Below are 24,967 nucleotides of genomic sequence, written 5' to 3' on the forward strand. Positions count from 1 at the left end.
TCTGGAGAGTAAAGAATACCTCTGAACCAGGATACACTTGGGAGAACAATCTTCTAAAATCAAGAATTGACTTTGTTCTGACATCACAGAGTTTTAAAGTGAATAAAGTGGATCTAACAGGTAACATCTTTTCTGACCACAAAACGTTAATTACTCACTTGGAATTGCCCAGTCTAGAGAAAGGGCGAGGTGTCTGGAAGTTGAACACTCTGCTGCTGGAAGATGAAAGTATAAAAGAGGAATTTTTGAAATTTTATAAAAAACTACAGGGGAAAAAACATTATTACAAAAGAATTCTAGAATGGTGGGAGTATGTGAAGTCTCAAATTAGACATTTTTTTCTCTTAGCTGGCAAAAGGAAGGCCAGACAGAATCAGAAATGGTTTAAAGACCTGAATACAAAACTGCAAACAGGTTACAAACTCAGAAATGCAGGGATAGATATGGAGGATGTTATTTTACAAGTCAAAGAAGACATTAAAAAAGCAATTGAACAGAAAGGCAAAGAAATAATTTTCAACGCCAAGGTAGAACATATGGAAAAAAATGAAACATGTTCCAGGTTCTTTTTCAAAAAATCTTTAGAACGCAAAGAATTAATTAAAGAACTTGATGGTGAAACAACTAAAGATGGACTGTTGGACAAAGCGCAAACTTTTTATCAAAATCTTTTTAGCGAAAAGAAAATTGACGCTGATTTTTTACCTGATGCTCTTAATTCATTGCAGAATCACCTTGAAAAGCAAGATCAAGAGTTGTTGATTGAAGATATCTGTGAAGAAGAACTGCTAAGTGCAATCAAAAGCTTTTCTAGAGGAAAAACACCGGGTACTGACGGACTACAAATTGAATTTTATCTTACTTTTTGGGAGATTTTAAAAGACGACCTGTTTGAGATTTTTAAAGCTGTCTTTTTATGTGACAAATTGCCTGAATCTTGGAGAAGTGGTGTGGTCACCCTGCTTTTTAAAAAAGGAGATAAGACTAATCTAGAGAACTGGAGACCAATCACGTTACTCAACGTAGATTATAAAATTATGGCAAAAATCATGGTGAACAGAATGAAGAAGGTGATAGAGAAGGTCGTGCATCCTGATCAGGTATGTGGTGTGCCTGGTCGTACAATTGCAGAAAACTTGAATATTATACGGGACGCAATTTGGTATCAGCAAGAGAGGAAGCAAAAGCTAGCTCTTCTGTCCCTTGATTTCCAGAAAGCGTACGACAGAGTCTCTCATAAGTACCTGTATTCTGTGTTAAAGAAAATGAAATTCCCGGATGTTTTTATTAAGCACATTGCACTTTTATATGATGGAAGTTTTAGCAGGATTTTAATTAATGGTTTTTTATCTTCAGAAGTTGTTCTAAAGTCGGGCGTCAAACAAGGATGCCCACTTTCGCCTCTGCTCTTTATCTGCGCAATCGAGCCTCTACTGGCAATGTTGAGGAAAGATAAGATGGTGAAAGGTGTACCCATACCAGGTGGAAATGGACTAAGTACTAAGTCACTGGGGTACATGGATGACATCACGATCCTGTGCGACTCAGAACAATCGCTGAGAAGAGCAGTAAGAACTACTGATTTTTTCTGTTTAGCATCTGCCTTCAAACTGAACTTGGAGAAGAGCGAATGTCTTGGATTCGGTGATTGGTCAGATGCGCAGATTCCTCAACTTAAAATAAGAAGTGATAAGATCAAAATTTTAGGTGTTGTGTTTACAAAAAAGAATGATGGAGAAGAAAGTTGGCAGTTGGTGAAGGAGAAAATGCAAAAGAAGATAAGTTTATGGAAACTCAGAAAATTATCAATGGAAGGTAAAAACTTGATCATTAAGTCTTTGTTGTTGCCGATAATGTTGTTTTTAAGTATGGTGTACCCCCCGAATGAGAACACAGTAAAGTTTCTCCAGAGACAAATTTTTCTTTTTCTGTGGGGATCAAAAATGGAGAAGGTTCGAAGAGAGACAATGTACAAGCAGCATAAATATGGTGGAAAGAATATCCCAAATATCAAAAAATTTTTGTACCTAAAGTTCTTTAGTTTTTGCTTCAAAATGACCAATCTAAGAACTCATTGGTCTTTCTACTTAAGATATGCAGCTGGAGATATCTTTAGGAAAAGAAAGTGGATAACATTGCCCCCAAATTCTCCTGTCCTAATTACACCGCCAAAACAATATGTCTTACTAGAAAAAACAATTAGACTTTATAACTTACCTGAAGTAGATGTGGAGATGCTGTCAAATTCAAGAAGACTGGCTCTAGAGACAAAGAGAAAAGAAACGATGACAGCAGTGGCAAACTTTACATACACTAAAAGTGGAAGAATTTGGAGAATGACTTATGCACCTTATCTAACAAATGAATATAAAGACTTGGCATGGGCAATAGTGCAAGAATGTGTTCCTGTTAGATTTTTTCAACACAGAAGGGGATTGTGCAATACTGCAAGATGCCCTAGAACAGGCTGTGTTAGAGAGGAAACAGTTTTACACACCTTTTGGAACTGTTTTTATGCCCAAAATGTCTGGAAAGAAGTTGGAAGTCTCTTAAAGTTTGTTACTGGTCTTAAGTTTTTAAATCACGAAGTAGTTTTATATGGAAATTTTACATGTCAATCAAAAGAAAAAGAAAGAGTCATTTGGATAATGATAAATGGAATAAAGAATGCGCTATGGAAAGTCCGAAACATATTGCTTTTTAAAAGAGATTTTATAAGTGAAAGTGAATGCATAAAATTAGCACTAAGTGAAATATATATTTATTACCTGTTAGATCTGAAGAGAATTGGGAAAAAAAGAGCCAAGAGTCTATGGAACTTTCATCTGTGGAACCTTGTAGCATGAACAGATTATAAGGCAAGAGAAATATTAGAAGAGAAATAACAACTGAAATATAAGAACAAAATGAAAAAGAAAAAAATCTGTTCTTATCAGTTTAATATCTGATACGTCCCCTATCTGGGGACCATATATTAAATGGATTTTTAGAACAGGGAGATGGAAAAAGAGCTTGCTCTGTCCACTCCACGCATTGACCTGGTATTGCAGTATCTCCAGGACCGGTGCACCCCTTCTTTAATGCAGTTTCTAAAATCAGAAAGAATTGAATTCAATGTTTTTTGTTCATTTTGCTTGTGTGTCGGATTTTGGGATGGACTCTTTGGCTTTGCTTTTCTTCTCCTCATTGGATTTTTCATGTTCAAAGTTGCAGAAGCCAGATTACAAGCTCATTTTGGTTCAACTTCAGCAACTGTGCATTGCATTGCCATGTAATGTGATGCAATGCTATCTTTCTAGCTCTCCCTTTTTACTTCCTTTTGGATAAACAGACATATTAGGCAAGCATTTTGGAGCTTTCACCTAAATAACTACAGGTGGTGAGATAAGCTGCACAATATAATTGACCTTTCAGTATATTGTTGCACACACACCATCTATTTAGCAAATGCCCTTGTTATCAACAGCAGCCTTTTAAACTCACCTGAGCTAACAGGTATGTGCGCTGGTTACTCTGCTGCGCTTAAAATTTCTTTTTTGGTTTGCTACAATGCCTTTTCTGAAACGTTGTCTCCTTCTGCTGGAACACTGACTTCTTTCATTTAATGCCTGCAGACTATAAAAGAGAACCCAACCCAAAAAGTTTGGTTGATTAGTCTGTGGCATTCTGTTAAACTGTTGCTTATGGCGGTCTCTGTGAGCTTCTCAGCGACATTCAGCCAGTCAGGTATCCTGCCTGCAGTAGATGGAATGTGGCAATGGAACGCTGGCTGCGCGTGTCATAATAGGCTCTGAGCCTTTATATACCTGTGCACAGCAGCAGCCACCTTCAGTCTGCTGCTGGACAGCCAGCAGCAGCAGCAGCAGGAGAGGTATGTAATCAGGAGCCCTCCTGCTAAGGGTAGACAGCTGCTCGTTCCACCCCACCCCCCGCCTTAATTGGTTCTCCTCCCTTCCAACGGTGTTGAGGCGGGTGGGAACAGCAGGGGGTGAAGGTGCTGTGTTTAAAGAGGTGGAGTTATGCAGATCTAAAACGCGTGGATTGCAGCAGCAGCAAGCCGAAAAGTGCAGGCATGTAAGGGATCTAGAGGATGACAACATGTCTTCTTAACGGGAGTCCAGGAGCTCATCTCCACAAATGGACTTTTCAGGATCCTTGGGTGGCTCCGTAGTTTGAAACCAATTCTGGTTATCGCTTCTCGGCCTTTTGGCTAAGATCAAGTGTAGTATCTGTTCTTATCAGTTTAATATCTTATACGTCCCCTATCTGGGGACCATATATTAAATGGATTTTTAGAACAGGGAGATGGAAAAAGAGCTTGCTCTGTCCACTCCACGCATTGACCTGGTATTGCAGTATCTCCAGGACCGGTGCACCCCTTCTTTAATGCAGTTTCTAAAATCAGAAAGAATTGAATTCAATGTTTTTTGTTCATTTTGCTTGTTTGTCGGATTTTGGGATGGACTCTTTGGCTTTGCTTTTCTTCTCCTCATTGGATTTTTCATGTTCAAAGTTGCAGAAGCCAGATTACAAGCTCATTTTGGTTCAACTTCAGCAACTGTGCATTGCATTGCCATGTAATGTGATGCAATGCTATCTTTCTAGCTCTCCCTTTTTACTTCCTTTTGGATAAACAGACATATTAGGCAAGCATTTTGGAGCTTTCACCTAAATAACTACAGGTGGTGAGATAAGCTGCACAATATAATTGACCTTTCAGTATATTGTTGCACACACACCATCTATTTAGCAAATGCCCTTGTTATCAACAGCAGCCTTTTAAACTCACCTGAGCTAACAGGTATGTGCGCTGGTTACTCTGCTGCGCTTAAAATTTCTTTTTTGGTTTGCTACAATGCCTTTTCTGAAACGTTGTCTCCTTCTGCTGGAACACTGACTTCTTTCATTTAATGCCTGCAGACTATAAAAGAGAACCCAACCCAAAAAGTTTGGTTGATTAGTCTGTGGCATTCTGTTAAACTGTTGCTTATGGCGGTCTCTGTGAGCTTCTCAGCGACATTCAGCCAGCCAGGTATCCTGCCTGCAGTAGATGGAATGTGGCAATGGAACGCTGGCTGCGCGTGTCATAATAGGCTCTGAGCCTTTATATACCTGTGCACAGCAGCAGCCACCTTCAGTCTGCTGCTGGACAGCCAGCAGCAGCAGCAGCAGGAGAGGTATGTAATCAGGAGCCCTCCTGCTAAGGGTAGACAGCTGCTCGTTCCACCCCACCCCCCGCCTTAATTGGTTCTCCTCCCTTCCAACGGTGTTGAGGCGGGTGGGAACAGCAGGGGGTGAAGGTGCTGTGTTTAAAGAGGTGGAGTTATGCAGATCTAAAACGCGTGGATTGCAGCAGCAGCAAGCCGAAAAGTGCAGGCATGTAAGGGATCTAGAGGTTGACAACATGTCTTCTTAACGGGAGTCCAGGAGCTCATCTCCACAAATGGACTTTTCAGGATCCTTGGGTGGCTCCGTAGTTTGAAACCAATTCTGGTTATCGCTTCTCGGCCTTTTGGCTAAGATCAAGTGTAGTATCTGTTCTTATCAGTTTAATATCTGATACGTCCCCTATCTGGGGACCATATATTAAATGGATTTTTAGAACAGGGAGATGGAAAAAGAGCTTGCTCTGTCCACTCCACGCATTGACCTGGTATTGCAGTATCTCCAGGACCGGTGCACCCCTTCTTTAATGCAGTTTCTAAAATCAGAAAGAATTGAATTCAATGTTTTTTGTTCATTTTGCTTGTTTGTCGGATTTTGGGATGGACTCTTTGGCTTTGCTTTTCTTCTCCTCATTGGATTTTTCATGTTCAAAGTTGCAGAAGCCAGATTACAAGCTCATTTTGGTTCAACTTCAGCAACTGTGCATTGCATTGCCATGTAATGTGATGCAATGCTATCTTTCTAGCTCTCCCTTTTTACTTCCTTTTGGATAAACAGACATATTAGGCAAACATTTTGGAGCTTTCACCTAAATAACTACAGGTGGTGAGATAAGCTGCACAATATAATTGACCTTTCAGTATATTGTTGCACACACACCATCTATTTAGCAAATGCCCTTGTTATCAACAGCAGCCTTTTAAACTCACCTGAGCTAACAGGTATGTGCGCTGGTTACTCTGCTGCGCTTAAAATTTCTTTTTTGGTTTGCTACAATGCCTTTTCTGAAACGTTGTCTCCTTCTGCTGGAACACTGACTTCTTTCATTTAATGCCTGCAGACTATAAAAGAGAACCCAACCCAAAAAGTTTGGTTGATTAGTCTGTGGCATTCTGTTAAACTGTTGCTTATGGCGGTCTCTGTGAGCTTCTCAGCGACATTCAGCCAGCCAGGTATCCTGCCTGCAGTAGATGGAATGTGGCAATGGAACGCTGGCTGCGCGTGTCATAATAGGCTCTGAGCCTTTATATACCTGTGCACAGCAGCAGCCACCTTCAGTCTGCTGCTGGACAGCCAGCAGCAGCAGCAGCAGCAGGAGAGGTATGTAATCAGGAGCCCTCCTGCTAAGGGTAGACAGCTGCTCGTTCCCCCCCACCCCCCGCCTTAATTGGTTCTCCTCCCTTCCAACGGTGCTGAGGCGGGTGGGAACAGCAGGGGGTGAAGGTGCTGTGTTTAAAGAGGTGGAGTTATGCAGATCTAAAACGCGTGGATTGCAGCAGCAGCAAGCCGAAAAGTGCAGGCATGTAAGGGATCTAGAGGTTGACAACATGTCTTCTTAACGGGAGTCCAGGAGCTCATCTCCACAAATGGACTTTTCAGGATCCTTGGGTGGCTCCGTAGTTTGAAACCAATTCTGGTTATCGCTTCTCGGCCTTTTGGCTAAGATCAAGTGTAGTATCTGTTCTTATCAGTTTAATATCTGATACGTCCCCTATCTGGGGACCATATATTAAATGGATTTTTAGAACAGGGAGATGGAAAAAGAGCTTGCTCTGTCCACTCCACGCATTGACCTGGTATTGCAGTATCTCCAGGACCGGTGCACCCCTTCTTTAATGCAGTTTCTAAAATCAGAAAGAATTGAATTCAATGTTTTTTGTTCATTTTGCTTGTTTGTCGGATTTTGGGATGGACTCTTTGGCTTTGCTTTTCTTCTCCTCATTGGATTTTTCATGTTCAAAGTTGCAGAAGCCAGATTACAAGCTCATTTTGGTTCAACTTCAGCAACTGTGCATTGCATTGCCATGTAATGTGATGCAATGCTATCTTTCTAGCTCTCCCTTTTTACTTCCTTTTGGATAAACAGACATATTAGGCAAGCATTTTGGAGCTTTCACCTAAATAACTACAGGTGGTGAGATAAGCTGCACAATATAATTGACCTTTCAGTATATTGTTGCACACACACCATCTATTTAGCAAATGCCCTTGTTATCAACAGCAGCCTTTTAAACTCACCTGAGCTAACAGGTATGTGCGCTGGTTACTCTGCTGCGCTTAAAATTTCTTTTTTGGTTTGCTACAATGCCTTTTCTGAAACGTTGTCTCCTTCTGCTGGAACACTGACTTCTTTCATTTAATGCCTGCAGACTATCAAAGAGAACCCAACCCAAAAAGTTTGGTTGATTAGTCTGTGGCATTCTGTTAAACTGTTGCTTATGGCGGTCTCTGTGAGCTTCTCAGCGACATTCAGCCAGCCAGGTATCCTGCCTGCAGTAGATGGAATGTGGCAATGGAACGCTGGCTGCGCGTGTCATAATAGGCTCTGAGCCTTTATATACCTGTGCACAGCAGCAGCCACCTTCAGTCTGCTGCTGGACAGCCAGCAGCAGCAGCAGCAGGAGAGGTATGTAATCAGGAGCCCTCCTGCTAAGGGTAGACAGCTGCTCGTTCCACCCCACCCCCCGCCTTAATTGGTTCTCCTCCCTTCCAATGGTGTTGAGGCGGGTGGGAACAGCAGGGGGTGAAGGTGCAGTGTTTAAAGAGGTGGAGTTATGCAGATCTAAAACGCGTGGATTGCAGCAGCAGCAAGCCGAAAAGTGCAGGCATGTAAGGGATCTAGAGGTTGACAACATGTCTTCTTAACGGGAGTCCAGGAGCTCATCTCCACAAATGGACTTTTCAGGATCCTTGGGTGGCTCCGTAGTTTGAAACCAATTCTGGTTATCGCTTCTCGGCCTTTTGGCTAAGATCAAGTGTAGTATCTGTTCTTATCAGTTTAATATCTGATACGTCCCCTATCTGGGGACCATATATTAAATGGATTTTTAGAACAGGGAGATGGAAAAAGAGCTTGCTCTGTCCACTCCACGCATTGACCTGGTATTGCAGTATCTCCAGGACCGGTGCACCCCTTCTTTAATGCAGTTTCTAAAATCAGAAAGAATTGAATTCAATGTTTTTTGTTCATTTTGCTTGTTTGTCGGATTTTGGGATGGACTCTTTGGCTTTGCTTTTCTTCTCCTCATTGGATTTTTCATGTTCAAAGTTGCAGAAGCCAGATTACAAGCTCATTTTGGTTCAACTTCAGCAACTGTGCATTGCATTGCCATGTAATGTGATGCAATGCTATCTTTCTAGCTCTCCCTTTTTACTTCCTTTTGGATAAACAGACATATTAGGCAAGCATTTTGGAGCTTTCACCTAAATAACTACAGGTGGTGAGATAAGCTGCACAATATAATTGACCTTTCAGTATATTGTTGCACACACACCATCTATTTAGCAAATGCCCTTGTTATCAACAGCAGCCTTTTAAACTCACCTGAGCTAACAGGTATGTGCGCTGGTTACTCTGCTGCGCTTAAAATTTCTTTTTTGGTTTGCTACAATGCCTTTTCTGAAACGTTGTCTCCTTCTGCTGGAACACTGACTTCTTTCATTTAATGCCTGCAGACTATAAAAGAGAACCCAATCCAAAAAGTTTGGTTGATTAGTCTGTGGCATTCTGTTAAACTGTTGCTTATGGCGGTCTCTGTGAGCTTCTCAGCGACATTCAGCCAGCCAGGTATCCTGCCTGCAGTAGATGGAATGTGGCAATGGAACGCTGGCTGCGCGTGTCATAATAGGCTCTGAGCCTTTATATACCTGTGCACAGCAGCAGCCACCTTCAGTCTGCTGCTGGACAGCCAGCAGCAGCAGCAGCAGGAGAGGTATGTAATCAGGAGCCCTCCTGCTAAGGGTAGACAGCTGCTCGTTCCACCCCACCCCCCGCCTTAATTGGTTCTCCTCCCTTCCAACGGTGTTGAGGCGGGTGGGAACAGCAGGGGGTGAAGGTGCTGTGTTTAAAGAGGTGGAGTTATGCAGATCTAAAACGCGTGGATTGCAGCAGCAGCAAGCCGAAAAGTGCAGGCATGTAAGGGATCTAGAGGTTGACAACATGTCTTCTTAATGGGAGTCCAGGAGCTCATCTCCACAAATGGACTTTTCAGGATCCTTGAGTGGCTCCGTAGTTTGAAACCAATTCTGGTTATCGCTTCTCGGCCTTTTGGCTAAGATCAAGTGTAGTATCTGTTCTTATCAGTTTAATATCTGATACGTCCCCTATCTGGGGACCATATATTAAATGGATTTTTAGAACAGGGAGATGGAAAAAGAGCTTGCTCTGTCCACTCCACGCATTGACCTGGTATTGCAGTATCTCCAGGACCGGTGCACCCCTTCTTTAATGCAGTTTCTAAAATCAGAAAGAATTGAATTCAATGTTTTTTGTTCATTTTGCTTGTTTGTCGGATTTGGGGATGGACTCTTTGGCTTTGCTTTTCTTCTCCTCATTGGATTTTTCATGTTCAAAGTTGCAGAAGCCAGATTACAAGCTCATTTTGGTTCAACTTCAGCAACTGTGCATTGCATTGCCATGTAATGTGATGCAATGCTATCTTTCTAGCTCTCCCTTTTTACTTCCTTTTGGATAAACAGACATATTAGGCAAGCATTTTGGAGCTTTCACCTAAATAACTACAGGTGGTGAGATAAGCTGCACAATATAATTGACCTTTCAGTATATTGTTGCACACACACCATCTATTTAGCAAATGCCCTTGTTATCAACAGCAGCCTTTTAAACTCACCTGAGCTAACAGGTATGTGCGCTGGTTACTCTGCTGCGCTTAAAATTTCTTTTTTGGTTTGCTACAATGCCTTTTCTGAAACGTTGTCTCCTTCTGCTGGAACACTGACTTCTTTCATTTAATGCCTGCAGACTATAAAAGAGAACCCAACCCAAAAAGTTTGGTTGATTAGTCTGTGGCATTCTGTTAAACTGTTGCTTATGGCGGTCTCTGTGAGCTTCTCAGCGACATTCAGCCAGCCAGGTATCCTGCCTGCAGTAGATGGAATGTGGCAATGGAACGCTGGCTGCGCGTGTCATAATAGGCTCTGAGCCTTTATATACCTGTGCACAGCAGCAGCCACCTTCAGTCTGCTGCTGGACAGCCAGCAGCAGCAGCAGGAGAGGTATGTAATCAGGAGCCCTCCTGCTAAGGGTAGACAGCTGCTCGTTCCACCCCACCCCCCGCCTTAATTGGTTCTCCTCCCTTCCAACGGTGTTGAGGCGGGTGGGAACAGCAGGGGGTGAAGGTGCTGTGTTTAAAGAGGTGGAGTTATGCAGATCTAAAACGCGTGGATTGCAGCAGCAGCAAGCCGAAAAGTGCAGGCATGTAAGGGATCTAGAGGTTGACAACATGTCTTCTTAACGGGAGTCCAGGAGCTCATCTCCACAAATGGACTTTTCAGGATCCTTGGGTGGCTCCGTAGTTTGAAACCAATTCTGGTTATCGCTTCTCGGCCTTTTGGCTAAGATCAAGTGTAGTATCTGTTCTTATCAGTTTAATATCTGATACGTCCCCTATCTGGGGACCATATATTAAATGGATTTTTAGAACAGGGAGATGGAAAAAGAGCTTGCTCTGTCCACTCCACGCATTGACCTGGTATTGCAGTATCTCCAGGACCGGTGCACCCCTTCTTTAATGCAGTTTCTAAAATCAGAAAGAATTGAATTCAATGTTTTTTGTTCATTTTGCTTGTTTGTCGGATTTTGGGATGGACTCTTTGGCTTTGTTTTTCTTCTCCTCATTGGATTTTTCATGTTCAAAGTTGCAGAAGCCAGATTACAAGCTCATTTTGGTTCAACTTCAGCAACTGTGCATTGCATTGCCATGTAATGTGATGCAATGCTATCTTTCTAGCTCTCCCTTTTTACTTCCTTTTGGATAAACAGACATATTAGGCAAGCATTTTGGAGCTTTCACCTAAATAACTACAGGTGGTGAGATAAGCTGCACAATATAATTGACCTTTCAGTATATTGTTGCACACACACCATCTATTTAGCAAATGCCCTTGTTATCAACAGCAGCCTTTTAAACTCACCTGAGCTAACAGGTATGTGCGCTGGTTACTCTGCTGCGCTTAAAATTTCTTTTTTGGTTTGCTACAATGCCTTTTCTGAAACGTTGTCTCCTTCTGCTGGAACACTGACTTCTTTCATTTAATGCCTGCAGACTATAAAAGAGAACCCAACCCAAAAAGTTTGGTTGATTAGTCTGTGGCATTCTGTTAAACTGTTGCTTATGGCGGTCTCTGTGAGCTTCTCAGCGACATTCAGCCAGCCAGGTATCCTGCCTGCAGTAGATGGAATGTGGCAATGGAACGCTGGCTGCGCGTGTCATAATAGGCTCTGAGCCTTTATATACCTGTGCACAGCAGCAGCCACCTTCAGTCTGCTGCTGGACAGCCAGCAGCAGCAGCAGCAGGAGAGGTATGTAATCAGGAGCCCTCCTGCTAAGGGTAGACAGCTGCTCGTTCCACCCCACCCCCCGCCTTAATTGGTTCTCCTCCCTTCCAACGGTGTTGAGGCGGGTGGGAACAGCAGGGGGTGAAGGTGCTGTGTTTAAAGAGGTGGAGTTATGCAGATCTAAAACGCGTGGATTGCAGCAGCAGCAAGCCGAAAAGTGCAGGCATGTAAGGGATCTAGAGGTTGACAACATGTCTTCTTAACGGGAGTCCAGGAGCTCATCTCCACAAATGGACTTTTCAGGATCCTTGGGTGGCTCCGTAGTTTGAAACCAATTCTGGTTATCGCTTCTCGGCCTTTTGGCTAAGATCAAGTGTAGTATCTGTTCTTATCAGTTTAATATCTGATACGTCCCCTATCTGGGGACCATATATTAAATGGATTTTTAGAACAGGGAGATGGAAAAAGAGCTTGCTCTGTCCACTCCACGCATTGACCTGGTATTGCAGTATCTCCAGGACCGATGCACCCCTTCTTTAATGCAGTTTCTAAAATCAGAAAGAATTGAATTCAATGTTTTTTGTTCATTTTGCTTGTTTGTCGGATTTTGGGATGGACTCTTTGGCTTTGCTTTTCTTCTCCTCATTGGATTTTTCATGTTCAAAGTTGCAGAAGCCAGATTACAAGCTCATTTTGGTTCAACTTCAGCAACTGTGCATTGCATTGCCATGTAATGTGATGCAATGCTATCTTTCTAGCTCTCCCTTTTTACTTCCTTTTGGATAAACAGACATATTAGGCAAGCATTTTGGAGCTTTCACCTAAATAACTACAGGTGGTGAGATAAGCTGCACAATATAATTGACCTTTCAGTATATTGTTGCACACACACCATCTATTTAGCAAATGCCCTTGTTATCAACAGCAGCCTTTTAAACTCACCTGAGCTAACAGGTATGTGCGCTGGTTACTCTGCTGCGCTTAAAATTTCTTTTTTGGTTTGCTACAATGCCTTTTCTGAAACGTTGTCTCCTTCTGCTGGAACACTGACTTCTTTCATTTAATGCCTGCAGACTATAAAAGAGAACCCAACCCAAAAAGTTTGGTTGATTAGTCTGTGGCATTCTGTTAAACTGTTGCTTATGGCGGTCTCTGTGAGCTTCTCAGCGACATTCAGCCAGCCAGGTATCCTGCCTGCAGTAGATGGAATGTGGCAATGGAACGCTGGCTGCGCGTGTCATAATAGGCTCTGAGCCTTTATATACCTGTGCACAGCAGCAGCCACCTTCAGTCTGCTGCTGGACAGCCAGCAGCAGCAGCAGCAGGAGAGGTATGTAATCAGGAGCCCTCCTGCTAAGGGTAGACAGCTGCTCGTTCCACCCCACCCCCCGCCTTAATTGGTTCTCCTCCCTTCCAACGGTGTTGAGGCGGGTGGGAACAGCAGGGGGTGAAGGTGCTGTGTTTAAAGAGGTGGAGTTATGCAGATCTAAAACGCGTGGATTGCAGCAGCAGCAAGCCGAAAAGTGCAGGCATGTAAGGGATCTAGAGGTTGACAACATGTCTTCTTAACGGGAGTCCAGGAGCTCATCTCCACAAATGGACTTTTCAGGATCCTTGGGTGGCTCCGTAGTTTGAAACCAATTCTGGTTATCGCTTCTCGGCCCTTTGGCTAAGATCAAGTGTAGTATCTGTTCTTATCAGTTTAATATCTGATACGTCCCCTATCTGGGGACCATATATTAAATGGATTTTTAGAACAGGGAGATGGAAAAAGAGCTTGCTCTGTCCACTCCACGCATTGACCTGGTATTGCAGTATCTCCAGGACCGGTGCACCCCTTCTTTAATGCAGTTTCTAAAATCAGAAAGAATTGAATTCAATGTTTTTTGTTCATTTTGCTTGTTTGTCGGATTTTGGGATGGACTCTTTGGCTTTGCTTTTCTTCTCCTCATTGGATTTTTCATGTTCAAAGTTGCAGAAGCCAGATTACAAGCTCATTTTGGTTCAACTTCAGCAACTGTGCATTGCATTGCCATGTAATGTGATGCAATGCTATCTTTCTAGCTCTCCCTTTTTACTTCCTTTTGGATAAACAGACATATTAGGCAAGCATTTTGGAGCTTTCACCTAAATAACTACAGGTGGTGAGATAAGCTGCACAATATAATTGACCTTTCAGTATATTGTTGCACACACACCATCTATTTAGCAAATGCCCTTGTTATCAACAGCAGCCTTTTAAACTCACCTGAGCTAACAGGTATGTGCGCTGGTTACTCTGCTGCGCTTAAAATTTCTTTTTTGGTTTGCTACAATGCCTTTTCTGAAACGTTGTCTCCTTCTGCTGGAACACTGACTTCTTTCATTTAATGCCTGCAGACTATAAAAGAGAACCCAACCCAAAAAGTTTGGTTGATTAGTCTGTGGCATTCTGTTAAACTGTTGCTTATGGCGGTCTCTGTGAGCTTCTCAGCGACATTCAGCCAGCCAGGTATCCTGCCTGCAGTAGATGGAATGTGGCAATGGAACGCTGGCTGCGCGTGTCATAATAGGCTCTGAGCCTTTATATACCTGTGCACAGCAGCAGCCACCTTCAGTCTGCTGCTGGACAGCCAGCAGCAGCAGCAGCAGGAGAGGTATGTAATCAGGAGCCCTCCTGCTAAGGGTAGACAGCTGCTCGTTCCACCCCACCCCCCGCCTTAATTGGTTCTCCTCCCTTCCAACGGTGTTGAGGCGGGTGGGAACAGCAGGGGGTGAAGGTGCTGTGTTTAAAGAGGTGGAGTTATGCAGATCTAAAACGCGTGGATTGCAGCAGCAGCAAGCCGAAAAGTGCAGGCATGTAAGGGATCTAGAGGTTGACAACATGTCTTCTTAACGGGAGTCCAGGAGCTCATCTCCACAAATGGACTTTTCAGGATCCTTGGGTGGCTCCGTAGTTTGAAACCAATTCTGGTTATCGCTTCTCGGCCTTTTGGCTAAGATCAAGTGTAGTATCTGTTCTTATCAGTTTAATATCTGATACGTCCCCTATCTGGGGACCATATATTAAATGGATTTTTAGAACAGGGAGATGGAAAAAGAGCTTGCTCTGTCCACTCCACGCATTGACCTGGTATTGCAGTATCTCCAGGACCGGTGCACCCCTTCTTTAATGCAGTTTCTAAAATCAGAAAGAATTGAATTCAATGTTTTTTGTTCATTTTGCTTGTTTGTCGGATTTTGGGATGGACTCTTTGGCTTTGCTTTTCTTCTCCTCATTGGATTTTTCATGTTCAAAGTTGCAGAAGCCAGATTACAAGCTCATTTTGGTTCAACTTCAGCAACTGTGCATTGCATTGCCATGTAATGTGATGCAATGCTATCTTTCTAGCTCTCCCTTTTTACTTCCTTTTGGATAAACAGACATATTAGGCAAGCATTTTGGAGCTTTCACCTAAATAACTACAGGTGGTGAGATAAGCTGCACAATATAATTGACCTTTCAGTATATTGTTGCACACACACCATCTATTTAGCAAATGCCCTTGTTATCAACAGCAGCCTTTTAAACTCACCTGAGCTAACAGGTATGTGCGCTGGTTACTCTGCTGCGCTTAAAATTTCTTTTTTGGTTTGCTACAATGCCTTTTCTGAAACGTTGTCTCCTTCTGCTGGAACACTGACTTCTTTCATTTAATGCCTGCAGACTATAAAAGAGAACCCAACCCAAAAAGTTTGGTTGATTAGTCTGTGGCATTCTGTTAAACTGTTGCTTATGGCGGTCTCTGTGAGCTTCTCAGCGACATTCAGCCAGCCAGGTATCCTGCCTGCAGTAGATGGAATGTGGCAATGGAACGCTGGCTGCGCGTGTCATAATAGGCTCTGAGCCTTTATATACCTGTGCACAGCAGCAGCCACCTTCAGTCTGCTGCTGGACAGCCAGCAGCAGCAGCAGCAGGAGAGGTATGTAATCAGGAGCCCTCCTGCTAAGGGTAGACAGCTGCTCGTTCCACCCCACCCCCCGCCTTAATTGGTTCTCCTCCCTTCCAACGGTGTTGAGGCGGGTGGGAACAGCAGGGGGTGAAGGTGCTGTGTTTAAAGAGGTGGAGTTATGCAGATCTAAAACGTGTGGATTGCAGCAGCAGCAAGCCGAAAAGTGCAGGCATGTAAGGGATCTAGAGGTTGACAACATGTCTTCTTAACGGGAGTCCAGGAGCTCATCTCCACAAATGGACTTTTCAGGATCCTTGGGTGGCTCCGTAGTTTGAAACCAATTCTGGTTATCGCTTCTCGGCCTTTTGGCTAAGATCAAGTGTAGTATCTGTTCTTATCAGTTTAATATCTGATACGTCCCCTATCTGGGGACCATATATTAAATGGATTTTTAGAACAGGGAGATGGAAAAAGAGCTTGCTCTGTCCACTCCACGCATTGACCTGGTATTGCAGTATCTCCAGGACCGGTGCACCCCTTCTTTAATGCAGTTTCTAAAATCAGAAAGAATTGAATTCAATGTTTTTTGTTCATTTTGCTTGTTTGTCGGATTTTGGGATGGACTCTTTGGCTTTGCTTTTCTTCTCCTCATTGGATTTTTCATGTTCAAAGTTGCAGAAGCCAGATTACAAGCTCATTTTGGTTCAACTTCAGCAACTGTGCATTGCATTGCCATGTAATGTGATGCAATGCTATCTTTCTAGCTCTCCCTTTTTACTTCCTTTTGGATAAACAGACATATTAGGCAAGCATTTTGGAGCTTTCACCTAAATAACTACAGGTGGTGAGATAAGCTGCACAATATAATTGACCTTTCAGTATATTGTTGCACACACACCATCTATTTAGCAAATGCCCTTGTTATCAACAGCAGCCTTTTAAACTCACCTGAGCTAACAGGTATGTGCGCTGGTTACTCTGCTGCGCTTAAAATTTCTTTTTTGGTTTGCTACAATGCCTTTTCTGAAACGTTGTCTCCTTCTGCTGGAACACTGACTTCTTTCATTTAATGCCTGCAGACTATAAAAGAGAACCCAACCCAAAAAGTTTGGTTGATTAGTCTGTGGCATTCTGTTAAACTGTTGCTTATGGCGGTCTCTGTGAGCTTCTCAGCGACATTCAGCCAGCCAGGTATCCTGCCTGCAGTAGATGGAATGTGGCAATGGAACGCTGGCTGCGCGTGTCATAATAGGCTCTGAGCCTTTATATACCTGTGCACAGCAGCAGCCACCTTCAGTCTGCTGCTGGACAGCCAGCAGCAGCAGCAGCAGGAGAGGTATGTAATCAGGAGCCCTCCTGGTAAGGGTAGACAGCTGCTCGTTCCACCCCACCCCCCGCCTTAATTGGTTCTCCTCCCTTCCAACGGTGTTGAGGCGGGTGGGAACAGCAGGGGGTGAAGGTGCAGTGTTTAAAGAGGTGGAGTTATGCAGATCTAAAACGCGTGGATTGCAGCAGCAGCAAGCCGAAAAGTGCAGGCATGTAAGGGATCTAGAGGTTGACAACATGTCTTCTTAACGGGAGTCCAGGAGCTCATCTTCACAAATGGACTTTTCAGGATCCTTGGGTGGCTCCGTAGTTTGAAACCAATTCTGGTTATCGCTTCTCGGCCTTTTGGCTAAGATCAAGTGTAGTATCTGTTCTTATCAGTTTAATATCTGATACGTCCCCTATCTGGGGACCATATATTAAATCGATTTTTAGAACAGGGAGATGGAAAAAGAGCTTGCTCTGTCCACTCCACGCATTGACCTGGTATTGCAGTATCTCCAGGACCGGTGCACCCCTTCTTTAATGCAGTTTCTAAAATCAGAAAGAATTGAATTCAATGTTTTTTGTTCATTTTGCTTGTTTGTCGGATTTTGGGATGGACTCTTTGGCTTTGCTTTTCTTCTCCTCATTGGATTTTTCATGTTCAAAGTTGCAGAAGCCAGATTACAAGCTCATTTTGGTTCAACTTCAGCAACTGTGCATTGCATTGCCATGTAATGTGATGCAATGCTATCTTTCTAGCTCTCCCTTTTTACTTCCTTTTGGATAAACAGACATATTAGGCAAGCATTTTGGAGCTTTCACCTAAATAACTACAGGTGGTGAGATAAGCTGCACAATATAATTGACCTTTCAGTATATTGTTGCACACACACCATCTATTTAGCAAATGCCCTTGTTATCAACAGCAGCCTTTTAAACTCACCTGAGCTAACAGGTATGTGCGCTGGTTACTCTGCTGCGCTTAAAATTTCTTTTTTGGTTTGCTATAATGCCTTTTCTGAAACGTTGTCTCCTTCTGCTGGAACACTGACTTCTTTCATTTAATGCCTGCAGACTATAAAAGAGAACCCAACCCAAAAAGTTTGGTTGATTAGTCTGTGGCATTCTGTTAAACTGTTGCTTATGGCGGTCTCTGTGAGCTTCTCAGCGACATTCAGCCAGCCAGGTATCCTGCCTGCAGTAGATGGAATGTGGCAATGGAACGCTGGCTGCGCGTGTCATAATAGGCTCTGAGCCTTTATATACCTGTGCACAGCAGCAGCCACCTTCAGTCTGCTGCTGGACAGCCAGCAGCAGCAGCAGCAGGAGAGGTATGTAATCAGGAGCCCTCCTGCTAAGGGTAGACAGCTGCTCGTTCCACCCCACCCCCCGCCTTAATTGGTTCTCCTCCCTTCCAACGGTGTTGAGGTGGGTGGGAACAGCAGGGGGTGAAGGTGCTGTGTTTAAAGAGGTGGAGTTATGCAGATCTAAAATGCGTGGATTGCAGCAGCAGCAAGCCGAAAAGTGCAGGCATGTAAGGGATCTAGAGGTTGACAACATGTCTTCTTAACGGGAGTCCAGGAGCTCATCTCCACAAATGGACTTTTCAGGATCCTTGGGTGGCTCCGTAGTTTGAAACCAATTCTGGTTATCGCTTCTCGGCCTTTTGGCTAAGATCAAGTGTAGTATCTGTTCTTATCAGTTTAATATCTGATACGTCCTCTATCTGGGGACCATATATTAAATGGATTTTTAGAACAGGGAGATGGAAAAAGAGCTTGCTCTGTCCACTCCACGCATTGACCTGGTATTGCAGTATCTCCAGGACCGGTGCACCCCTTCTTTAATGCAGTTTCTAAAATCAGAAAGAATTGAATTCAATGTTTTTTGTTCATTTTGCTTGTTTGTCGGATTTTGGGATGGACTCTTTGGCTTTGCTTTTCTTCTCCTCATTGGATTTTTCATGTTCAAAGTTGCAGAAGCCAGATTACAAGCTCATTTTGGTTCAACTTCAGCAACTGTGCATTGCATTGCCATGTAATGTGATGCAATGCTATCTTTCTAGCTCTCCCTTTTTACTTCCTTTTGGATAAACAGACATATTAGGCAAGCATTTTGGAGCTTTCACCTAAATAACTACAGGTGGTGAGATAAGCTGCACAGTATAATTGACCTTTCAGTATATTGTTGCACACACACCATCTATTTAGCAAATGCCCTTGTTATCAACAGCAGCCTTTTAAACTCACCTGAGCTAACAGGTATGTGCGCTGGTTACTCTGCTGCGCTTAAAATTTCTTTTTTGGTTTGCTACAATGCCTTTTCTGAAACGTTGTCTCCTTCTGCTGGAACACTGACTTCTTTCATTTAATGCCTGCAGACTATAAAAGAGAACCCAACCCAAAAAGTTTGGTTGATTAGTCTGTGGCATTCTGTTAAACTGTTGCTTATGGCGGTCTCTGTGAGCTTCTCAGCGACATTCAGCCAGCCAGGTATCCTGCCTGCAGTAGATGGAATGTGGCAATGGAACGCTGGCTGCGCGTGTCATAATAGGCTCTGAGCCTTTATATACCTGTGCACAGCAGCAGCCACCTTCAGTCTGCTGCTGGACAGCCAGCAGCAGCAGCAGCAGGAGAGGTATGTAATCAGGAGCCCTCCTGCTAAGGGTAGACAGCTGCTCGTTCCACCCCACCCCCCGCCTTAATTGGTTCTCCTCCCTTCCAATGGTGTTGAGGCGGGTGGGAACAGCAGGGGGTGAAGGTGCTGTGTTTAAAGAGGTGGAGTTATGCAGATCTAAAACGCGTGGATTGCAGCAGCAGCAAGCCGAAAAGTGCAGGCATGTAAGGGATCTAGAGGTTGACAACATGTCTTCTTAACGGGAGTCCAGGAGCTCATCTCCACAAATGGACTTTTCAGGATCCTTGGGTGGCTCCGTAGTTTGAAACCAATTCTGGTTATCGCTTCTCGGCCTTTTGGCTAAGATCAAGTGTAGTATCTTTCGAAAAGGCGGTTTTGGATGTTGGCCGCCCTAGTAGATTGATACATTATGCACACTGGGGTTTAGGCGCTTGTTAGTACGCCAGGTGGCTAATATAGTCATCTGGTGGAAAGCATGGCCCCCCAGGATCGACGCCATTGGGCCGGGAAAGATCGAAAGCCCGAAGTGTGAAGTGCCCCAGGAGTGGTGACCCTGGGGTGCCTTAACTCACTGGGATTGGGAACCCCACTTGAGTTTATGGCACATTTGCACTAGCACTTCAATATTTCTTTCTTCACACACACCCTTATTCCGGGCCTTCTGGCCTTAGGATGGGGAATTTTTCAATTCCCGGTCGAAGGTCCGGGCAGTATTATACTGTGAAACCTTCACTATTTATTTAAATTTCTTTGTCACTGTGTGTCCACTTATTCACGTGTGTTACGTCCTACTAGGATTTTGTCGGGATGCGGTTCCCTTACGGGTTCCTCTCTTGGCAGGTCTAGGGGGGGAGTGTGTGGCCATCAGGTTCCGCTCCCCCCTGAACCCCCTTGGCTCTCCTCTTTCGGGAGGAGAGCGTTGTTGGCTCCCCTCTTCCGGGAGGGGAGCACAGTCTTTGGCTCCCAGTGCCTTGCTCGGGTGAGAACTCGGGCAGGTGCTGGGGGTAAGATTGGGTCGCCTCTGGCTCCGGCTGGAGGTGGCTATTTGTCCCTGTTCCTCGCTGTGGCCTTCTGGCTCGGAGGGACGGGGAATGGTTTGGGGGACCCTTCTCCTTTTGGAGAGGGTTTCAAGAAGACCAGCATCCTAGTGCACTTTTTTTGTGGCACTTGTCACTTTTTTAAGCGCACTCGGGTTTTGTACACGAATTCGGGCTTTCGATAAAAAAAAAAAAAAAATCTGTTCTTATCAGTTTAATATCTGATACGTCCCCTATCTGGGGACCATATATTAAATGGATTTTTAGAACAGGGAGATGGAAAAAGAGCTTGCTCTGTCCACTCCACGCATTGACCTGGTATTGCAGTATCTCCAGGACCGGTGCACCCCTTCTTTAATGCAGTTTCTAAAATCAGAAAGAATTGAATTCAATGTTTTTTGTTCATTTTGCTTGTTTGTCGGATTTTGGGATGGACTCTTTGGCTTTGCTTTTCTTCTCCTCATTGGATTTTTCATGTTCAAAGTTGCAGAAGCCAGATTACAAGCTCATTTTGGTTCAACTTCAGCAACTGTGCATTGCATTGCCATGTAATGTGATGCAATGCTATCTTTCTAGCTCTCCCTTTTTACTTCCTTTTGGATAAACAGACATATTAGGCAAGCATTTTGGAGCTTTCACCTAAATAACTACAGGTGGTGAGATAAGCTGCACAATATAATTGACCTTTCAGTATATTGTTGCACACACACCATCTATTTAGCAAATGCCCTTGTTATCAACAGCAGCCTTTTAAACTCACCTGAGCTAACAGGTATGTGCGCTGGTTACTCTGCTGCGCTTAAAATTTCTTTTTTGGTTTGCTACAATGCCTTTTCTGAAACGTTGTCTCCCTCTGCTGGAACACTGACTTCTTTCATTTAATGCCTGCAGACTATAAAAGAGAACCCAACCCAAAAAGTTTGGTTGATTAGTCTGTGGCATTCTGTTAAACTGTTGCTTATGGCGGTCTCTGTGAGCTTCTCAGCGACATTCAGCCAGCCAGGTATCCTGCCTGCAGTAGATGGAATGTGGCAATGGAACGCTGGCTGCGCGTGTCATAATAGGCTCTGAGCCTTTATATACCTGTGCACAGCAGCAGCCACCTTCAGTCTGCTGCTGGACAGCCAGCAGCAGCAGCAGCAGGAGAGGTATGTAATCAGGAGCCCTCCTGCTAAGGGTAGACAGCTGCTCGTTCCACCCCACCCCCCGCCTTAATTGGTTCTCCTCCCTTCCAACGGTGTTGAGGCGGGTGGGAACAGCAGGGGGTGAAGGTGCTGTGTTTAAAGAGGTGGAGTTATGCAGATCTAAAACGCGTGGATTGCAGCAGCAGCAAGCCGAAAAGTGCAGGCATGTAAGGGGTCTAGAGGTTGACAACATGTCTTCTTAACGGGAGTCCAGGAGCTCATCTCCACAAATGGACTTTTCAGGATCCTTGGGTGGCTCCGTAGTTTGAAACCAATTCTGGTTATCGCTTCTCGGCCTTTTGGCTAAGATCAAGTGTAGTATCTGTTCTTATCAGTTTAATATCTGATACGTCCCCTATCTGGGGACCATATATTAAATGGATTTTTAGAACAGGGAGATGGAAAAAGAGCTTGCTCTGTCCACTCCACGCATTGACCTGGTATTGCAGTATCTCCAGGACCGGTGCACCCCTTCTTTAATGCAGTTTCTAAAATCAGAAAGAATTGAATTCAATGTTTTTTGTTCATTTTGCTTGTTTGTCGGATTTTGGGATGGACTCTTTGGCTTTGCTTTTCTTCTCCTCATTGGATTTTTCATGTTCAAAGTTGCAGAAGCCAGATTACAAGCTCATTTTGGTTCAACTTCAGCAACTGTGCATTGCATTGCCATGTAATGTGATGCAATGCTATCTTTCTAGCTCTCCCTTTTTACTTCCTTTTGGATAAACAGACATATTAGGCAAGCATTTTGGAGCTTTCACCTAAATAACTACAGGTGGTGAGATAAGCTGCACAATATAATTGACCTTTCAGTATATTGTTGCACACACACCATCTATTTAGCAAATGCCCTTGTTATCAACAGCAGCCTTTTAAACTCACCTGAGCTAACAGGTATGTGCGCTGGTTACTCTGCTGCGCTTAAAATTTCTTTTTTGGTTTGCTACAATGCCTTTTCTGAAACGTTGTCTCCTTCTGCTGGAACACTGACTTCTTTCATTTAATGCCTGCAGACTATAAAAGAGAACCCAACCCAAAAAGTTTGGTTGATTAGTCTGTGGCATTCTGTTAAACTGTTGCTTATGGCGGTCTCTGTGAGCTTCTCAGCGACATTCAGCCAGCCAGGTATCCTGCCTGCAGTAGATGGAATGTGGCAATGGAACGCTGGCTGCGCGTGTCATAATAGGCTCTGAGCCTTTATATACCTGTGCACAGCAGCAGCCACCTTCAGTCTGCTGCTGGACAGCCAGCAGCAGCAGCAGCAGGAGAGGTATGTAATCAGGAGCCCTCCTGCTAAGGGTAGACAGCTGCTCGTTCCACCCCACCCCCCGCCTTAATTGGTTCTCCTCCCTTCCAACGGTGTTGAGGCGGGTGGGAACAGCAGGGGGTGAAGGTGCTGTGTTTAAAGAGGTGGAGTTATGCAGATCTAAAACGCGTGGATTGCAGCAGCAGCAAGCCGAAAAGTGCAGGCATGTAAGGGATCTAGAGGTTGACAACATGTCTTCTTAATGGGAGTCCAGGAGCTCATCTCCACAAATGGACTTTTCAGGATCCTTGGGTGGCTCCGTAGTTTGAAACCAATTCTGGTTATCGCTTCTCGGCCTTTTGGCTAAGATCAAGTGTAGTATCTGTTCTTATCAGTTTAATATCTGATACGTCCCCTATCTGGGGACCATATATTAAATGGATTTTTAGAACAGGGAGATGGAAAAAGAGCTTGCTCTGTCCACTCCACGCATTGACCTGGTATTGCAGTATCTCCAGGACCGGTGCACCCCTTCTTTAATGCAGTTTCTAAAATCAGAAAGAATTGAATTCAATGTTTTTTGTTCATTTTGCTTGTTTGTCGGATTTTGGGATGGACTCTTTGGCTTTGCTTTTCTTCTCCTCATTGGATTTTTCATGTTCAAAGTTGCAGAAGCCAGATTACAAGCTCATTTTGGTTCAACTTCAGCAACTGTGCATTGCATTGCCATGTAATGTGATGCAATGCTATCTTTCTAGCTCTCCCTTTTTACTTCCTTTTGGATAAACAGACATATTAGGCAAGCATTTTGGAGCTTTCACCTAAATAACTACAGGTGGTGAGATAAGCTGCACAATATAATTGACCTTTCAGTATATTGTTGCACACACACCATCTATTTAGCAAATGCCCTTGTTATCAACAGCAGCCTTTTAAACTCACCTGAGCTAACAGGTATGTGCGCTGGTTACTCTGCTGCGCTTAAAATTTCTTTTTTGGTTTGCTACAATGCCTTTTCTGAAACGTTGTCTCCTTCTGCTGGAACACTGACTTCTTTCATTTAATGCCTGCAGACTATAAAAGAGAACCCAACCCAAAAAGTTTGGTTGATTAGTCTGTGGCATTCTGTTAAACTGTTGCTTATGGCGGTCTCTGTGAGCTTCTCAGCGACATTCAGCCAGCCAGGTATCCTGCCTGCAGTAGATGGAATGTGGCAATGGAACGCTGGCTGCGCGTGTCATAATAGGCTCTGAGCCTTTATATACCTGTGCACAGCAGCAGCCACCTTCAGTCTGCTGCTGGACAGCCAGCAGCAGCAGCAGCAGGAGAGGTATGTAATCAGGAGCCCTCCTGCTAAGGGTAGACAGCTGCTCGTTCCACCCCACCCCCCGCCTTAATTGGTTCTCCTCCCTTCCAACGGTGTTGAGGCGGGTGGGAACAGCAGGGGGTGAAGGTGCTGTGTTTAAAGAGGTGGAGTTATGCAGATCTAAAACGCGTGGATTGCAGCAGCAGCAAGCCGAAAAGTGCAGGCATGTAAGGGATCTAGAGGTTGACAACATGTCTTCTTAACGGGAGTCCAGGAGCTCATCTCCACAAATGGACTTTTCAGGATCCTTGGGTGGCTCCGTAGTTTGAAACCAATTCTGGTTATCGCTTCTCGGCCTTTTGGCTAAGATCAAGTGTAGTATCTTTCGAAAAGGCGGTTTTGGATGTTTGCCGCCCTAGTAGATTGATACATTATGCACACTGGGGTTTAGGCGCTTGTTAGTACGCCAGGTGGCTAATATAGTCATCTGGTGGAAAGCATGGCCCCCCAGGATCGACGCCATTGGGCCGGGGAAGATCGAAAGCCCGAAGTGTGAAGTGCCCCAGGAGTGGTGACCCTGGGGTGCCTTAACTCACTGGGATTGGGAACCCCACTTGAGTTTATGGCACATTTGCACTAGTACTTCAATAT

At 44.1% G+C, this 24,967-nt stretch overlaps 16 non-coding genes and 2 pseudogenes across 16 annotated transcripts; all 18 read left to right on the forward strand.

Moving 5' to 3' along the window:
* Positions 1–2,893: 2,893 nt before the first annotated feature.
* On the forward strand, positions 2,894–3,075 carry LOC141206301 (U2 spliceosomal RNA). Its single transcript, XR_012276939.1, has one exon. It is a non-coding gene; the product is annotated as a U2 spliceosomal RNA (small nuclear RNA).
* Positions 3,076–4,190: 1,115 nt separating this feature from the next.
* LOC141206164 (U2 spliceosomal RNA) lies at positions 4,191–4,381 on the forward strand. The gene has a single exon (XR_012276830.1). It is a non-coding gene; the product is annotated as a U2 spliceosomal RNA (small nuclear RNA).
* A 1,115-nt stretch (positions 4,382–5,496) lies between these two features.
* LOC141205750 (U2 spliceosomal RNA) lies at positions 5,497–5,687 on the forward strand. Its single transcript, XR_012276424.1, has one exon. It is a non-coding gene; the product is annotated as a U2 spliceosomal RNA (small nuclear RNA).
* A 1,118-nt stretch (positions 5,688–6,805) lies between these two features.
* LOC141205751 (U2 spliceosomal RNA) lies at positions 6,806–6,996 on the forward strand. The gene has a single exon (XR_012276425.1). It is a non-coding gene; the product is annotated as a U2 spliceosomal RNA (small nuclear RNA).
* A 1,115-nt stretch (positions 6,997–8,111) lies between these two features.
* LOC141205753 (U2 spliceosomal RNA) lies at positions 8,112–8,302 on the forward strand. The gene has a single exon (XR_012276427.1). It is a non-coding gene; the product is annotated as a U2 spliceosomal RNA (small nuclear RNA).
* A 1,115-nt stretch (positions 8,303–9,417) lies between these two features.
* Positions 9,418–9,608, forward strand: LOC141205754 (U2 spliceosomal RNA). Its single transcript, XR_012276428.1, has one exon. It is a non-coding gene; the product is annotated as a U2 spliceosomal RNA (small nuclear RNA).
* A 1,112-nt stretch (positions 9,609–10,720) lies between these two features.
* Positions 10,721–10,911, forward strand: LOC141205755 (U2 spliceosomal RNA). Its single transcript, XR_012276429.1, has one exon. It is a non-coding gene; the product is annotated as a U2 spliceosomal RNA (small nuclear RNA).
* A 1,115-nt stretch (positions 10,912–12,026) lies between these two features.
* On the forward strand, positions 12,027–12,217 carry LOC141205984 (U2 spliceosomal RNA). Its single transcript, XR_012276653.1, has one exon. It is a non-coding gene; the product is annotated as a U2 spliceosomal RNA (small nuclear RNA).
* Positions 12,218–13,332: 1,115 nt separating this feature from the next.
* LOC141206055 (U2 spliceosomal RNA) lies at positions 13,333–13,523 on the forward strand. The gene has a single exon (XR_012276721.1). It is a non-coding gene; the product is annotated as a U2 spliceosomal RNA (small nuclear RNA).
* A 1,115-nt stretch (positions 13,524–14,638) lies between these two features.
* On the forward strand, positions 14,639–14,829 carry LOC141205756 (U2 spliceosomal RNA). The gene has a single exon (XR_012276430.1). It is a non-coding gene; the product is annotated as a U2 spliceosomal RNA (small nuclear RNA).
* Positions 14,830–15,944: 1,115 nt separating this feature from the next.
* On the forward strand, positions 15,945–16,135 carry LOC141205757 (U2 spliceosomal RNA). Its single transcript, XR_012276431.1, has one exon. It is a non-coding gene; the product is annotated as a U2 spliceosomal RNA (small nuclear RNA).
* Positions 16,136–17,250: 1,115 nt separating this feature from the next.
* Positions 17,251–17,441, forward strand: LOC141205973 (U2 spliceosomal RNA). The gene has a single exon (XR_012276642.1). It is a non-coding gene; the product is annotated as a U2 spliceosomal RNA (small nuclear RNA).
* Positions 17,442–18,556: 1,115 nt separating this feature from the next.
* LOC141206047 (U2 spliceosomal RNA) lies at positions 18,557–18,747 on the forward strand. Its single transcript, XR_012276713.1, has one exon. It is a non-coding gene; the product is annotated as a U2 spliceosomal RNA (small nuclear RNA).
* A 1,115-nt stretch (positions 18,748–19,862) lies between these two features.
* Positions 19,863–19,954, forward strand: LOC141206439 (U2 spliceosomal RNA; annotated as a pseudogene).
* A 795-nt stretch (positions 19,955–20,749) lies between these two features.
* LOC141206307 (U2 spliceosomal RNA) lies at positions 20,750–20,932 on the forward strand. Its single transcript, XR_012276944.1, has one exon. It is a non-coding gene; the product is annotated as a U2 spliceosomal RNA (small nuclear RNA).
* A 1,115-nt stretch (positions 20,933–22,047) lies between these two features.
* Positions 22,048–22,238, forward strand: LOC141205758 (U2 spliceosomal RNA). The gene has a single exon (XR_012276432.1). It is a non-coding gene; the product is annotated as a U2 spliceosomal RNA (small nuclear RNA).
* A 1,115-nt stretch (positions 22,239–23,353) lies between these two features.
* LOC141205759 (U2 spliceosomal RNA) lies at positions 23,354–23,544 on the forward strand. Its single transcript, XR_012276433.1, has one exon. It is a non-coding gene; the product is annotated as a U2 spliceosomal RNA (small nuclear RNA).
* A 1,115-nt stretch (positions 23,545–24,659) lies between these two features.
* LOC141206413 (U2 spliceosomal RNA) lies at positions 24,660–24,751 on the forward strand (annotated as a pseudogene).
* The last annotated feature ends 216 nt before the right edge of the window (positions 24,752–24,967 follow it).

The sequence above is a fragment of the Phyllobates terribilis genome, unplaced genomic scaffold (genome assembly GCF_046119375.1).
Source record: "Phyllobates terribilis strain yellow unplaced genomic scaffold, ASM4611937v1 Scaffold_142__1_contigs__length_4687701, whole genome shotgun sequence".
Taxonomy (NCBI): Eukaryota; Metazoa; Chordata; class Amphibia; order Anura; family Dendrobatidae; genus Phyllobates; species Phyllobates terribilis.